The following is a 14591-nucleotide window of genomic DNA, read 5'->3' on the forward strand; positions in this document are numbered from 1 at the left end:
CCATTACTTCCTTAAGCCACTGATCTTTGGGAATTGCTTGTTACCACAGCATATTCTAGCTAACCCTGACTGTTACAAGAGGTCCAAGGACCAACTGTGCACACTGTCCAGACCATCCCACCACTGTGGTTAATGATGCTACATACATCTCAGGCAGGGTTTCATCACCAACATAACGTTAGAGCATCTCAAGGACAAGGGAAAAACAGAGAGGAGAGGTAACCTGGAAGAGGCAAATTATGAATTCAAAAAAAGATTTTTTTTTTAAGTGTGTGGTGTTAACGACTACAGGCTGCAACAGGGACAATCAGTAACTGCAGCTAATGCAAATGCAAAACTCAAAGACTAAACACAGCAGAACCCCCCTGCAAAAGGCATCAGCAAGAGGCCTTTCCATGGGTGCTATAGAGATGTGAGTCCCAGGTGACATCTCAAAAGAAGGAATTCAGAATAGGGAGTGGCAATGACAGGAAAGGCTGAGCATTTCTATCAAAATCATAATTGATGCTATTAAACTATGGTGGACGATATTTCCTTGAATTAGACTTGTCTACTATAGATGCAAATTAAAGCTTATGAGAAATGTAGAAATCTGCACGTGTGCATATATGGTTTGTGCTATAATTTTAAACATCTTCTATTTAAGGAAACATAGTATAAAAGATGACAAGGAGAAAGTACTAGGACAATGAGACAGAGGATGCTGGGAAGATGGAGCTACCTTATACAGGGTGGGTCTGGAAGGCCTCTTTGGGAATTGACACTTTCACTATCTTTTAACTTTTGAGCTGAGTCCTGATGATAGGAAGCTCTTTGAGGTTCCAGGGAAGCTGAGATCCTGGCAAAGGAAAGAGCATGTGCAAAGGCCTGCAGGCAGGTTAGTGTGCATGTGACAAGAAGACTATCTTTACAGCTACGCTTCTTTTTAGAAAGATTTCTCAACCAGAATTGCCAAGAGAATTAGCCCTACCGGAAATGATGTGAGTGACAACTTCCTCATTTCTCTCAAGTTTGGTACCATTCCAGCTGCCCAGGAGAAAAGTCACGGGCGTGCCTGCCTAAGGCACGATGGCTAATTCTCTTTCCGAGCGCCAATCGAGAAGGATTAGCTGCAGGGTGGGATGTTGGAGAGAGACTAGATGAAGTCAGGGTGGTAGGCAGCAGCCAAGAAAGGATTTGGGGTTTGATTCGCTGTGCAATGGCAAGCACTGGAAGCTTTCGAGCAGTGGAATGCTATATTTGACTTACTGTGAAACATCACGGGCTGCTGTTTTGAAAATGGACTACAGAAAGCCCAGAGAAAAGGCACTCAGTCAGGAGGCTTCTGTGTTATTCTAGATGAAAGATGACAAGAGGAGAATGGCTGGAGTGGGAGATGATGAGAAATGTCAAATTTAGAATATCATTTTAATGCAGAGCCAGACTTACTTATGGGCTCAATATGGGCCAGGTGAGGGAAGATGAGATTAGAGAAAGACATGAATCAAACGTTATTTCTGAGCAATTCATGGTTGTGATGTCATTAAAGGATATGGGGAAGATGAGAGGAAGGGTGGAATTGAGGATGGGAGGAACCTGTGGAGATATCAAGTCGACAGCTGAACAAATGAATTTGGAGCTGAAGGGGAGGCAAAGGCTCGATATGTAAATAAGGGAGTCATCAATATATAAAAGTATTTAAACCACATTATGGGATGAGATCATCTAATTCTATTAATTTGTCTTAGAAAGCCCCTCAAATTTATCTCTTGTTCTTATTTCTGCTGCCATTAATCTTTGTTTCTCAGAAGCCCATGCAGTGCTTCTATACCTGGTGTGTGGTCTCTCTCTCCTCAGCAGTCTTTCTTGTTCATAACTATACAATTTATCATCCTGTTACACAAATTAGATCATTCTTTTATTCAATAAAAACTGAGTACTCATTATGTGCAAATGTCCCAGTTAGGTGCTTTGGTGACTCAAAGATGAATAAGAAATAGATTCTGACATTAGGAGTTTATAGTCTACAGAAAGAACAGGTTTATTAAATAAAGAAAAATGAAAAAGAAAACAAACAAAAAATCCAAGGTAGAAAGTGATAAAAACCTCAAGATCAAAAGGAAATATTGTGAGAAATTTAGGAGATGAAGAGATGACTTTTAGTTTTGTGGACCTAAAGTCTTTGTTAGGAAGGTTGTATTTGGGTTGGAAGAAGATATCAAAATGGTATCTTGACCTTGTTAACTACCTTCATGGTCCTCCATGGTCCCTAGTCTTTCAGGACCTGTTTAGTTGGCTCTTCTTCCACTCTCTGACTTTTAAACATTAGAGTTTCAAGGGTTCAGTGTTAGGCTATCTTTTCTTGGTGCAACACTAATTTCCTAGGCAAGCTCTTTTCTGATGGTACATTTATCATGTCCCTTCAATTTATTGCCAATACAAAATTTAAAAAAAAAAAGTAAATCTGATTCTGACAGCGCCTGCTCAATAGCCTGTCAATTCTGTTGCTCCTGGGATTAATATCCAAACTCTGATCCCCAACACCCCATATCCTGCTTGTCCCCTCTTCACTCTCTGAACTGTAACCACTCCAAGTTCCTCCCATAAGACACATTCCATTCTGCCTCAGGGCCATTATACCTGGCATTCCTGGTGTTTGCAAAGTTTCCTCATTTCTCTTTCTATATCACTCAGCTCACCTCCATGACTTCCCAGATAAAATAGCAACCTCAGGAAGCCTTCCCCAATTCCACAGGACTTTCTGTTATACATTCTCACAGCAGCTTGTATTTTTCCTTTATTGTGCTATCAGATTTATAACTAATTTATTTCTTTGTGCAACATTTGTTGTTATCCTCTCTGTCTCAATAGTCTCTAAGCACCAACAGGCCTGAAACCATGTTACTCTTTTTCAGAACTACACCTACAGCATACACAGTACCAGAATCTTAACAAGTGCACTTTCCTTTTTATTACTCAATGCTAGCATGCTATTCCGCTGGTCCCTGACTTGACTTTATGTTCCCTCATTTCTTGTACACCTCCCACTACCTACCACTTCAATGCCATTTCTTTTGTAATGGCATACTTACATCTCCACGTATTAAAACTCCAGCCATTTTGAAGGACCAGTCTCTCTTCCCCCTTGACCATGAAGTCTCCCCTGATCACTTCTGTCCGAGATGGTTTTCCTCTCCTCTAAAAGTGTGTTGTTCCAACTGACATGGGTTACTACTGCCAAGCTTCATGATGATTTGTATGCATGCATTGTTACCTCTGAGTTTTATATACTTATATTCTCAGGCAGTAAGGGGGATGTGTTCTGTAACTTGTATGCACTGACAGCACCTACCATAACATTGAAGAATTTGGGAAGTATTCAGATTACACTTGCAAAATGAATGGTCACCCCCCCCCTCAAAAAATGTTGACTCTTAAAGTGTTAACATTAAGTTGTTTGAAAAATTCTCAAGTGTAGAACACCTTATTCGTGCACAGCATTAGATAAAGAGAGAATTACCATTCTTGGTTGTGGACCATGATTTCCAAAGAGCTAAAAGAGAAGTAGTGTCCTATTCTCTGATCTTAAACAGCATAAATAGATGCTCCTGATGCATTTGTTGTTGGGATAATGGGATCTTGCTAGGGTAATGACAGTTATATGAGACCTTCCATGGCCAGATGGTCAGGGGACTTAAACCATAACATAGCGGGACCAACCAGGGAGATGTGGCTGTTTAGCTCATTAGAGAATGTACTAGTAACATGAAAGAGAAACAGGCATCCTGGCCATCTTCAAATGTTAAAAGGTTCTCTGGTAGAAGAGGAATTAGGTTTATCCTAACTGGTCCCAAGATACCTTTCTAGGAATAATGAATAGATATTTCAGGAGGAAGAAGGTTTACTTAAAGTGAAGGTGAGCATTATAATACCTGGAACTTTGAGAAGGTACTGAGTCTCCTTTCACATGAAGCATTCAAGAAGTTGTACAGACATTTAATAGGAAACTTACAGGAGATTTCAAACACTGCAAGGTTGGATCTAGCACCTTTCACACCCAAGGTTCTTGGATTCTATCATAATAATAGCTAAAATGTAGAGCATTCATCGCATGCCACATCCTGTCCTAAGCATTTTACATGTATTATATCATTTCATTGTCACAACAACTATTATTACACCTGTGATTAAAGAGAAGAAAACTGAAGCACAGAGACATTAAATAATTTGCCTTAGTTCACACAATTAGTAAGAGGTTGATACCAGGAGACCTTCTTTCAGAGCCCAGGGTTTTATTGTGCCTCTCATTATCACATGACAGATGTGAGTCCAAAATGGGCAAGGTCTTGCCTGGAAAAGGGAATAATAAGGTAGAGAAGTGGGATGATCTCCGGAAGGGTGTGTGAAAAAAAAAAAAAGTCACCTTATGAATGGATGGCACAGATACTCTGGAACAATGAATTCAAAGATTGGCTCCAGGCACTTACACTCCCGTGTGATGAGCACAGACAGGCCACTAAAACACACTGCTTCATGGCGCAACCCAGGTTATTATATTTTGAGAATATGAAAACAGTGTGCTTTAATTCTCCTTATAAATCAATTCCCTATGTCATCAAGTCTAAGCTCTGAAACTCAGTGCCCTAGGAAATAAAGGGCACCTTCTAAAATCAAGACTGTCCGCAGGGTGAAGAAGGGGGGCATGAGGTAGGGAGGCAGAAAGGAGAAAGAATGGGGGAAATAGAAGAAGAAAGCCAGAGCCTCATGCATGGGCCTCACATAGGTCCAACCTGGAGGGAGGGAGATAGAAACACCCCAGGTGTGTTGACAGGGATGCTGAGTGCAGAAGGTCTCTTGTCCTGCTTCCCATTTTGGACTCTGAGAGGAGACAGCTAGACCTAATGTCACTGTACCCATGAGGAGCCTGTCCCTGCACCAATGTAGGAACAAGAGGGTAGCATCTACTGGGACCTGGATGTTACTGAGCATGTACAATGGGGAACATGGAAAATAACTGAGTCAAGAGCCAGAAGGGCTGTAAAAGAGTTTCCAACATCAGGGGTGAAATTGCCCTCAGACACCCACGGGTGGAGTGCCCAAGCTGGAGGCCAGTTGCAGGGCTAGCGGAGATCACAGATAGTACTAGTAAGTACCAGTTAGAGAAAGAGATGAATTGAGGCGAAGGGGAATTGAAAACACTGATTATGGAACCTACTGAGCAGCGTGGGGCAGCAGGCTTGTGAACGACCCAGCCGGGCAGGGGATGGTCCAGGGTGGCAGGGAGCATCCAAGGATGCAGGGAGGAATAGAAAAACCGTGTCAGGCCCTGAGGCTCCTTTCAGTCCAGTAAGGACACACAGTTAGTTGGTCTCTCTATCCAAACCCTGTCTTAGGAGAAAGATCACGTACAAACGCTAAAATAAAAATAATTTTTAAAAAACTAAAAAGTCAAACTTGAGCATTTAAACAGAAGCATCTGAGTTAACCAAAACAAAGCTAATTCAAAATTAAAAAACTGTTCACTTTAATTAATGATTCAGATATTTTCCCTTCACTGTCCAGTAGGAATTCACAAGGAAGTTTGGATCCTTTGCAGATAAATAACAAACTATTTCAGGTTTTTTTTTGTTTTTTCTACATTCCAATTTGCTAAGAGTTAAATGTCCCCTCCAAGTGCCCAAGTATAAAATAAAGTTTCTTGAACTACTGGTGCAAGGGGTTTTAATTTATAAAATTATTTCATTTACTTGGGAGACATTTCTTCCTATTCTATTGAAGCAAACCTAACTGGGAGAAAACAAATAAACCGACATCAGTGTCCACGAATGGCTCTGACATGCCGCCTCCTGACTTGACACCCCCATGCTGGGGAGCGGCATCAAAGGTGAATTTCAGTTCCGGATTCTTCTGACTTCTAACATTTGCCAAATGTTTTCTCCGCTGGAACAAGCAAGTTCATTAGGACTTATCACTAGATGTCTTTTGAAAATGTGCAATTGAATAAAGATAACATTATTTTAATTTTGTAACCCACTGGTGCTTATATTTTGCTACCTCATTTAAAATTATTGTATTTGCTAGAAAATTGTATATGTAACTATGTAAAAGGATGTGAAATATGAACCATCTGTATGTACGTTTTGAGCATATAGAAAGGTGTTTCTGTTATAATGAGAAATAATATAATTCATATAGTTTATGATTTAACTATATTTGAAGAAAACTAATATAAGGGAAAGTGATGAGTGAGATGGGAATAGTAAGCTATGTTTGGAAACATTTCATTTTAATTTAAGTCAAAAGTATAATAATGTTGCAAAAGCCCTAATGCAGGAAACATCTTGTCACATGGTACCTTAGTAACTGCTTGCAGATCTAGTGTCTTATTCTTTGGGAAACACTGCTGTATAAAATTGAATAAATAAAAGAATGTCACAGCAAGCAATTTTAAGACTATCTATGTGGTAAACTTGACTGACTATATTTGGGAAAACAGAAAATAAGGTCTTGGGCTTGGAGAATACATCAGTACAAAGAGCTGAGAAAAACAAGCATCTCAAATCCTGTGTGAGTCTCAATGAGACTAGTTTTTACAATGTAAAAGGCAGAACAAATATTCATGAGAGAAAATCAAACCCTCAGGCAGATGAAGACATTGTAAGGTAGCATCCAGGTACTCCAAATGAATATATATACACATTTATATAAAGTTATATATAGACATAACAAATACATATTATCATATATTATCCTACATAATAAAATGGTAATATGTAAATTACCATCACTCCGCTACGCCCACGATTGGGCCAGCAGGAGGCGCAGGGGGCGGGACTCAGGGTGGCCGGGGTAGCTGATTGGGCCAGCAGGACGCTGAGCTCGCGGCACCAGTGGCACCGCGAGCTCAGCGTCTGTGTCATGGCTGCGCCAGAGGCTTTCGGAAGGCCTGGTGCACCAGCGGACAGACAGCCAGCCGGCTCCCCCGCGATCAAAAGCCAAAGCGGGGGAGCTGTCTGTCTGTCTGCGCCAGCACAAGGCCTTTCGAAAGCCTCCGCCGCGCCGGAGGCTTTCGGAAGGCCTGGGGCACCAGCGGACAGACAGCCAGCTGGTGCATCAGGTGCATGATTAAATCATGCACTGGGCCTCTAGTAACATATAATATATAAGTATATATGTTAAAATTATGATTTTATTATATAAATACTGTATACATTATGGATATCCATTTATATAAATAGATATTAAATTCTGAATATATATATACTATATAATTCTGACTAAATTAACTAAAAATAAATTTCTGCATTATTGCTATAATCCTTGAGGAACTATGGATACCGGAGGAAGCAGATAGAGAAGGGGAACCCATTAACTATAGATAAGTGAGCTAAATATCAAATCTCAAAATGGATTATTAAAATAATTATACATAAGCATTTAGAAAATTAATTTATCATTCAGATAATTTTCTTTATACTCTTACTAGGACACATAAATGAAATTTGATAAACCTTAAGTACCTTTTAGCAAAAAGTTTGAAAAATTCTAATATGGTGTATTATAAGCAACAAGGGGTAACTTCAGCAATAAAGTGGTAAATCTTAAATGATGCAAAGTAATCGACTGCTCATCCTAAGTGATGTTTATAGTGGAAAGCTGAAGAGCTATATTTTGGCCTTATCTGATGAGCATTTTTGTGTCCTGCTGATCATTTTTTAAGGAAAAGAAGTTAGAATCTCCTTAAAATTAAAATGGGTTTTGAAATTTTAAATATATATTTGGAAAAAAAAATATCCCGCCCTAGCTGGTTTGGCTCAGTGGATAGAGCGTCGGCCTGCTGACTGAAGGGTCAAGGACACATACCCAGGTTGCGGGCTCAATCCCCAGTAGGGGGCGTGCAGGAGGCAACCGATTGATGATTCTCATCATTGATGTTTCTCTCTCCCTTCCTCTCTAAAATCAATAAAAATATAATTTAAAAATATTCCCTTTTATTATATTACTTATGAAACTTCATGTATGACTTAAACAGTTTTTCCATTGTAGCCTACCACTTACATTAGTATTTGGATGTTCTTGCATGTTAACGATTATAGCAATCCCTATTTTGAGCACATTTGTTCTTTCTGTTGAAAATGTTTGCTGAATTAACACTGGTCACTTTCAATGACTTTCTCAAAAATCGTATTTATTCACATGCCAATGCCTTCCATGTAGACATAAATGCAAACTCCATCACTCACATGCCTTACCTCCTAACTCAACTCTTGTACTGACCAATATATGTAATGGAGGCTTAGTCGCATAGAATGACCTGTGTGCCCTTGTGATCATTTTTTTTTTTTTAGTATCCCTTCCTACTCTTTGCCTGGATGATGAAATGTTTAAAAAGCAAATTTAGATTATGTTTATTTAGATATCATTCTATTATAGAAATTCAATCTAAAGAGGAAAACACTTAAGAAAGGAAACTTATTGACTTATGTAAATTGAAAGTTCCAGAGTGACTCACGGGACTTGAAATATATTATTGGGATTCCATTTCTATCTCTATCAGTCAGCTATGCTTGCTTTTTTGCAGTCCTAGTCTAGCATTACCTTAGTTAATTTGGGCTTCACTATCCACAGTTCCAGAGAATGAAGTGGTTCTCTTGATAGTTCCAGCAAAAATCCTGTGGAAAGGCATTGATTGGCCTGATTTGGGCCACAGTCCATTTCATCAATGAGGATGGAATAATTGGACACTTCAGTTGCCCAGCCAGAGAGCTGGGGACCACCTCTGCAGTTGAAGATGAAGAAAGTAAGAAAGAAATCAAATCACAGCCAAACCACATGGAATGACTGTGAATAAGAAAGGAGGGTGTGGTTGACAAAAGAAGGGAGGGGAGCAAATAAAATGACAGATTAATGGAATCTCAGGAACCAAATAAACTGATGAACAAACTAGATCCAGAGACATGGATGCATGCAACAGACTGATGAATCTCAGAGGGAAGGGATTAACCAAAGAACTTATATGTCTGCATAACCCATGGACATAGGCAATAGTACAGTGAAGGCCTGGGGAGGAGAGAGCAGGGTGGAGGGGGTGAATGGGGAAAAAAGGGAACATCTGTAATACTTTCAACAATAAAGATACTTTTTAAAAAAAGATAGATTAAAAACCATGAACGCAGCAGTGTACTTCATTGTTTAGACTCTTAATAGAGTTCAATGTGAAGTTCTATATTTGGATCCAAAATAAAATAGTGTAAAACATAAAAAGGAAAGAAATGTGGCTTTACAGCTAAACACATACAAAAAAAGGAGGAAAGTTTTAATGACTGAACTGAATCAGTGGAATCTGCTGTGTGTTGTGGCTACGAAGAACAGCAACAATAACAATAAAACCAACAAAAACAGAAACAGAAACACAAGAACAAAAGAAGATCTAGATACAGATCTGGGCAGGGGAAGCATCAAACTCTTTCTCAGACTTCTATAAGCTGGAACTTATGCAGAGAAGAGTGGCAGGATGACTGGTGGAGATGTCCTAAGAGAGAAAGACAATTGCTAAGTAGCCAACTGAAGCTAGAGACCATGAGTTTGGGAAGGTATGAAACTGATCTAAGGTTGTAAGCTTTGACAACAAGTGCTTTGGAACGACAAGCGGGCAAGAGAATTGAGGGAGTCACAGAAGAATGGCCAGAGTGCTTCCCCGTGGTTTATATTGAAGGGACTGAGTCCAGGAGGAAAGAGGAAGAACTGAGGCAATGATATCTGAATGAGGTCAAAGACTCGAAGTCATGGGAGGGAGGGCGTGGGAGGAAGAGGGACTGGCAGGGAAAGTTGGAGATTTCTAAGTTTGAATTTAGATTTCACATGCACAAACATTTTTTTCTGTCTTAGTTAATTTGGGCTGCTATAACAGAAATACCATAGGCTTGGAGGCTTATAAAAAATACAAATTTATTTCTCACAAATCCAAGATCAAGGTGCTGGTAGATTAAGTAGCTGGTAAGATCCCATTTCCTGGTTCATAGATAGTTGTCTTCTGGCTGTGTCCTCACATGGCAGAAAGGATGAGAGAACTTTCTGGAGTCTGTTTTGTAAAGCTCCATCCTCATGACTTATCATTTCCCAAAGGCCCCACCTTCAAATTCCATGGGGGTTAGGATTTCACCAATACATTAAGGGGAAAGAATTTCAACATATGAATTTTGAGAGGACACAGACTTTCACTCCATAACAGACAACAAGGAATATGGTATTGGTGAGGTAAAAAAAAATGTGTTGGAATCAGGTTAGCCAAGAAACTGAATGTTAGGTATTGGACTGGATATCTTCATTGGTTCTATAGTGACAGGACAATTATTGGACTCAAGTTGAAGAAATATGAGTCAGGAGCTAAAGTCCACAATGATTTGAGGGTATGTTCAAGAGTTTGGTTATTAAGCTCAGCCTGCGTGGATCAGTGGTTGAGTATCAACCTACGAACCAGGAGATCACAGTTTGATTCTTAGTCAGGGCACATACCTGGGTTGTGGGCTCAATCCCCAGTGGGGGGCATGCAGGAGGAAGCCGATCAATGATTCTCTCTCACCCTCTCGCTCTCCCTTCTTCTCTGAAATCAATAAATAAATATATAGAAAAGAGTTTGGTCATTAAAAATATAAAGAAAAGGTACATGAGGGTATAACCTAAAGGGAGGAACCTCTAAGGAGAAATACATTTTAAAAGTGAGATAATGGTCAACCAGTAGCAACAGCATGTTTGTTTCTTAGGGATGTTATAAAAATTACCATAAATTCGGTGGCTTCTAACAACATACATTTATTTTGCAACAGTTCTGGAGGCCAGAAGTTCAAAATGAGTCTTTGGGGATAATATCAAGGGCAAGCAGAGCTACCCTCCCTCTTGGAGGCTCTAGAGCAGAATTTGCTATTGTCTCCTTGTTTCTGGCATTCTTTACTCTGCAGCCTCATAACTCCAATCTCTACCTGCTGGTCACATTGCCTTCTCTTCTTCTCTCTACATGTGCCATTACATTGCCCTCTGCCTCACTCTTACAAGTTCTTATAAGGATAAATGTAACTGCATTTGGAATCTACCTGAATAATTGAGAATAATATACCCATCTCAAGATCTTATTTAACCACATTTGCAAAAAACTCTCTGTCTCATTCTCGCTCGCTCTCTCTCTCTCTCACACACACACACACGCACACACACACACACACACACACACACGCACACACATCTTTGGGCTTTGATCTTTGGGGGTGTTGCCTCACTCTTACAAGTTTTTATAAGGATAAATGTAACTGCATTTGGAATCTACCTGAATAATTGAGAATAATATACCCATCTCAACATCTTATTTAACCACATTTGCAAAAAACTCTCTGTCTCATTCTCGCTCTCTCTCTCTCTCTCTCTCTCTCACACACACACACACACACACACACACACACACACACGCACACACATCTTTGGGCTTTGATCTTTGGGGGTGTTTTGTTTGGTCCACCACAGATGGTGAGGTAGATGTAGCAGCAGTGTTCCTAGGAAAGAGCTAGAATTAGGTGAGACCAGGGGTCTACAAACACATCCTGCAGGCCAGTGCCTGTTGTTCATAAACAAAGTTTTATATGAGCACAGCCATGCCAATGTCTTTACATATCATTTTTGGCTGCTTTCCTGCTACAAGGGCAGAGTGGAGTAGTTGCGACAGTAACCATATGGTCCTCACGACTGAAACATTTACTATCTAGTCTGTTACAGAAAAAGTTTGCCAATCCCTCGATTTGACCAAGAATGGCACGGGATCATCCCAGGAAGATGACAAGGTTTACATTCACAATTGATCAATGGTCATATGTGAATAGAGTCAGTGGGAAAAAAAAACCTACAAAATGCCATTGGATTTTACAGTGAGATCTTGATAGTTTGGGGTGAAAAATATTTTATTAAAATGTTGAATGTAGAAAACAAGTATTACAAAGAAGTTGCTAACAAAATGGATGTTAGTAAAATATGTTGCTAGTTGCCTAATAAAATATATTAATTATCCTATGTAATTATATATATAATTACATATTAATTGGTTAAATATATTTGCTTGAAAGTATATTTTGAGAAATTTGTATACACAGTTAAAGGAAGATTTAGGGTGGGATTATAGTAGTGTTGCAAGGTAAAAATAAAGAGTCTTATGATATTGTTTGATTAAGGGGGGAAAAAGATGAAAATGTAGACAAAGATGGAAAGAAGAGAAATTGAAGAAACTGGAGAGATGGGAAAGATCATGAGTGACACACCAGCCCTAAGACAGCAGGGAGGCTAGCATCGAGACCCCCAGGAGAAGGGTTCACCTGAATAAGCAAGACGAGTCTTGCTGCTCTCGAGGGCACCCACGAGAAGGAAATGGAGAGAGATACTGGGAAATCTTGAGGTAAAGGTATAAGCCAAAAAAAGGGGTTTAAAACTTTAAACAGATGGAATGTGTGTAATCATAGATTTTAGAAACACAGGAGTCTATATAGAATCCTGATTAAACTGAAACCCTGGAGGATTTGGTGAGAAATTTCACCAGAAACCCAAAGAGTCGAGTCCTCGGCTGAGTGTAAGGATGTTAAGACTGGGGCTTGGCTGTGGAAAATCTGTTTAACAGCTGTTGCAGGGAATGCATGGAGGGATCGCATGGGAGGCCCCGGGAGGGTTCAAGCTCCACTGGGGAACATGAATTTTACTCAGTCAGGAGGGAGGTGGTGTGAGTGTGAGTGTGAGTGTGAATGTGAGTGTGTGTGTTATCTGTGTGTGTATGAGAGAGAGAGAGAGACAGAGACAGAGAGACAGAGACTGTGTGTGTGTGTGTGTGTGTGTGTGTGTGTGTGTGTGTGTGTTAAAAAAGAAAGAACTAGAGAAAGAGAGATACACAGATAGAGACAGAAACTGAGACAGAGAGAGACTTTCCAACAGTGTTCTGCAAAACTGCATTAGGAGCTGCTGAAGTACGTGGAGGGAGGGCTTTCTTTAGCGCACAGCTTACTATAGCAGGATTGGCCAAAACTTAAAATCAGAGGGATTCTTAGAGATACAGCGGAGTTGCAATGACTGCTTCCATGTCATTGAAGCAGAAGGGGGTAGGTGCCTGTGAAAATAGAAGCTGTCAGAGAGGAAATCTTTTTCTTCACTCTTATAACTTTGGTGAATAGAACAACAGTTCCTGGCACATAGTAGTTATGCAAACATTTGAGGACTTAATTAATGAAAAATTACATTTTTGAGAGCCTACAATGTGCCAAGCTTGACCATCCTAACAAACTGCCCCTATCGTGTTATTATTAGCATGCTACACCCAACCCTTACCATCAAATGATGAAACACTGGGCCCAGAGATGTTTTAAGATTTGCCAGTTAGCCAGATAGTAAGGGGCAGTGCTGGGATTCGAACCCAGGTCCACCTGACTATGAACCTTTTCCACTATCTTAAACTTCTGATAAACCTATGGAGGTCTGGCCTTGCCGCCCGGGAGCTGCCCATGCCCAACAACGGTGAACCCCATCGTGTTCTTTGACATTGCCATTGACGGCGAGCCCTTGAGCTCCATCTCCTTCTAACTGTTTGCAGATAAAGTTCCAAAGACAGCAGAAAACTTTCATGCCCTGAACACTGGAGAGAAAGGATTTGGTTATAAAGGTTCCTGCTTTCACAGAATCATTCTAGGATTTATGTGCCAAGTGGTGACTTCATAGGCCATGATGGCACAGGAGGGAAGTCCATCTATGGAGAAAAATTTGTTGATAAGAATTTCATCCTGAAGCATACAGGTCCTGTCATCTTGTTCACGGAAAATGTTGGACCCAACACAGTAGTTCCCAGTTTTCATCTGCACTGCCACGCCTGAGTGGTTGAATGACAAGCATGTGGTCTTTGGCCAGGTGAAAGAAGGCCTGGATATTGTGACAGCTGTGGAGCGCTTTGGGTCCAGAAATGGCCAAGACCAGCAAGAAGATCACCATTGCTGACTGTGGACAACTCTAATAAATTTGACTTGTGTTTTATCTTAACTATCAGACCATTCCTCTGTTGCCCAGGAGAGCACCCTTTACCCCCATCTACTTGGAATGTTCTATAATCTTTGTGTTCTTACCTCAGTTCACGGGGTTCCATATTTTCCTTACCCCTTCCCAGTCTAGAAAGCTGGATTGCAGAGTTAAGTTTATGACTATGAAATGAAAACAAAGCAAAACCCGTGGAGCTCTGATGAAGACTACACACAATAGTGGTGACAGTGGGAGCAGTAAAATCTACGGTGGTTTTGCACTATTCATTGAAGCTCTGAGCTTGCAACTTTTGTGGAAAGCAGTGCCACTAATACAGCCTTCTACATTTTGCAGCCTACTTGTACAGAGTCTGCTTGTCCAAACTTCCTGGCAAGCAGAGGCCCCAAGGTGCCAGGGTCAGGGTTGCCCATGGTGATGGGCTGGGAACAAAGGGAGGACAGAAGGAATCATCCAGGAGGAAGAGTTGGGAGCCATGGAAACAGTCCAAATGAAGAATCACAAAGAAGCAATCAGTGGGCTGTGTAGCCATGGACGCTGAGGAAGGGGAACTGCGGTGGGGAAGC

General features: G+C 40.5%; 1 pseudogene across 1 annotated transcript in view; it reads left to right on the forward strand.

The window, feature by feature from the left end:
* LOC307104541 (peptidyl-prolyl cis-trans isomerase A-like) overlaps positions 1-14005 on the forward strand; it is a 50918-nt pseudogene extending 36913 nt beyond the window's left edge. The window contains exon 4 of the transcript in view: positions 13475-14005. The product of the transcript in view is annotated as a peptidyl-prolyl cis-trans isomerase A-like (transcript). The remainder of the gene's footprint in view (positions 1-13474) is intronic.
* The last annotated feature ends 586 nt before the right edge of the window (positions 14006-14591 follow it).

This window comes from Cnephaeus nilssonii (assembly GCF_951640355.1).
Source record: "Cnephaeus nilssonii genome assembly, chromosome: 8".
Taxonomy (NCBI): domain Eukaryota; kingdom Metazoa; phylum Chordata; class Mammalia; order Chiroptera; family Vespertilionidae; genus Cnephaeus; species Cnephaeus nilssonii.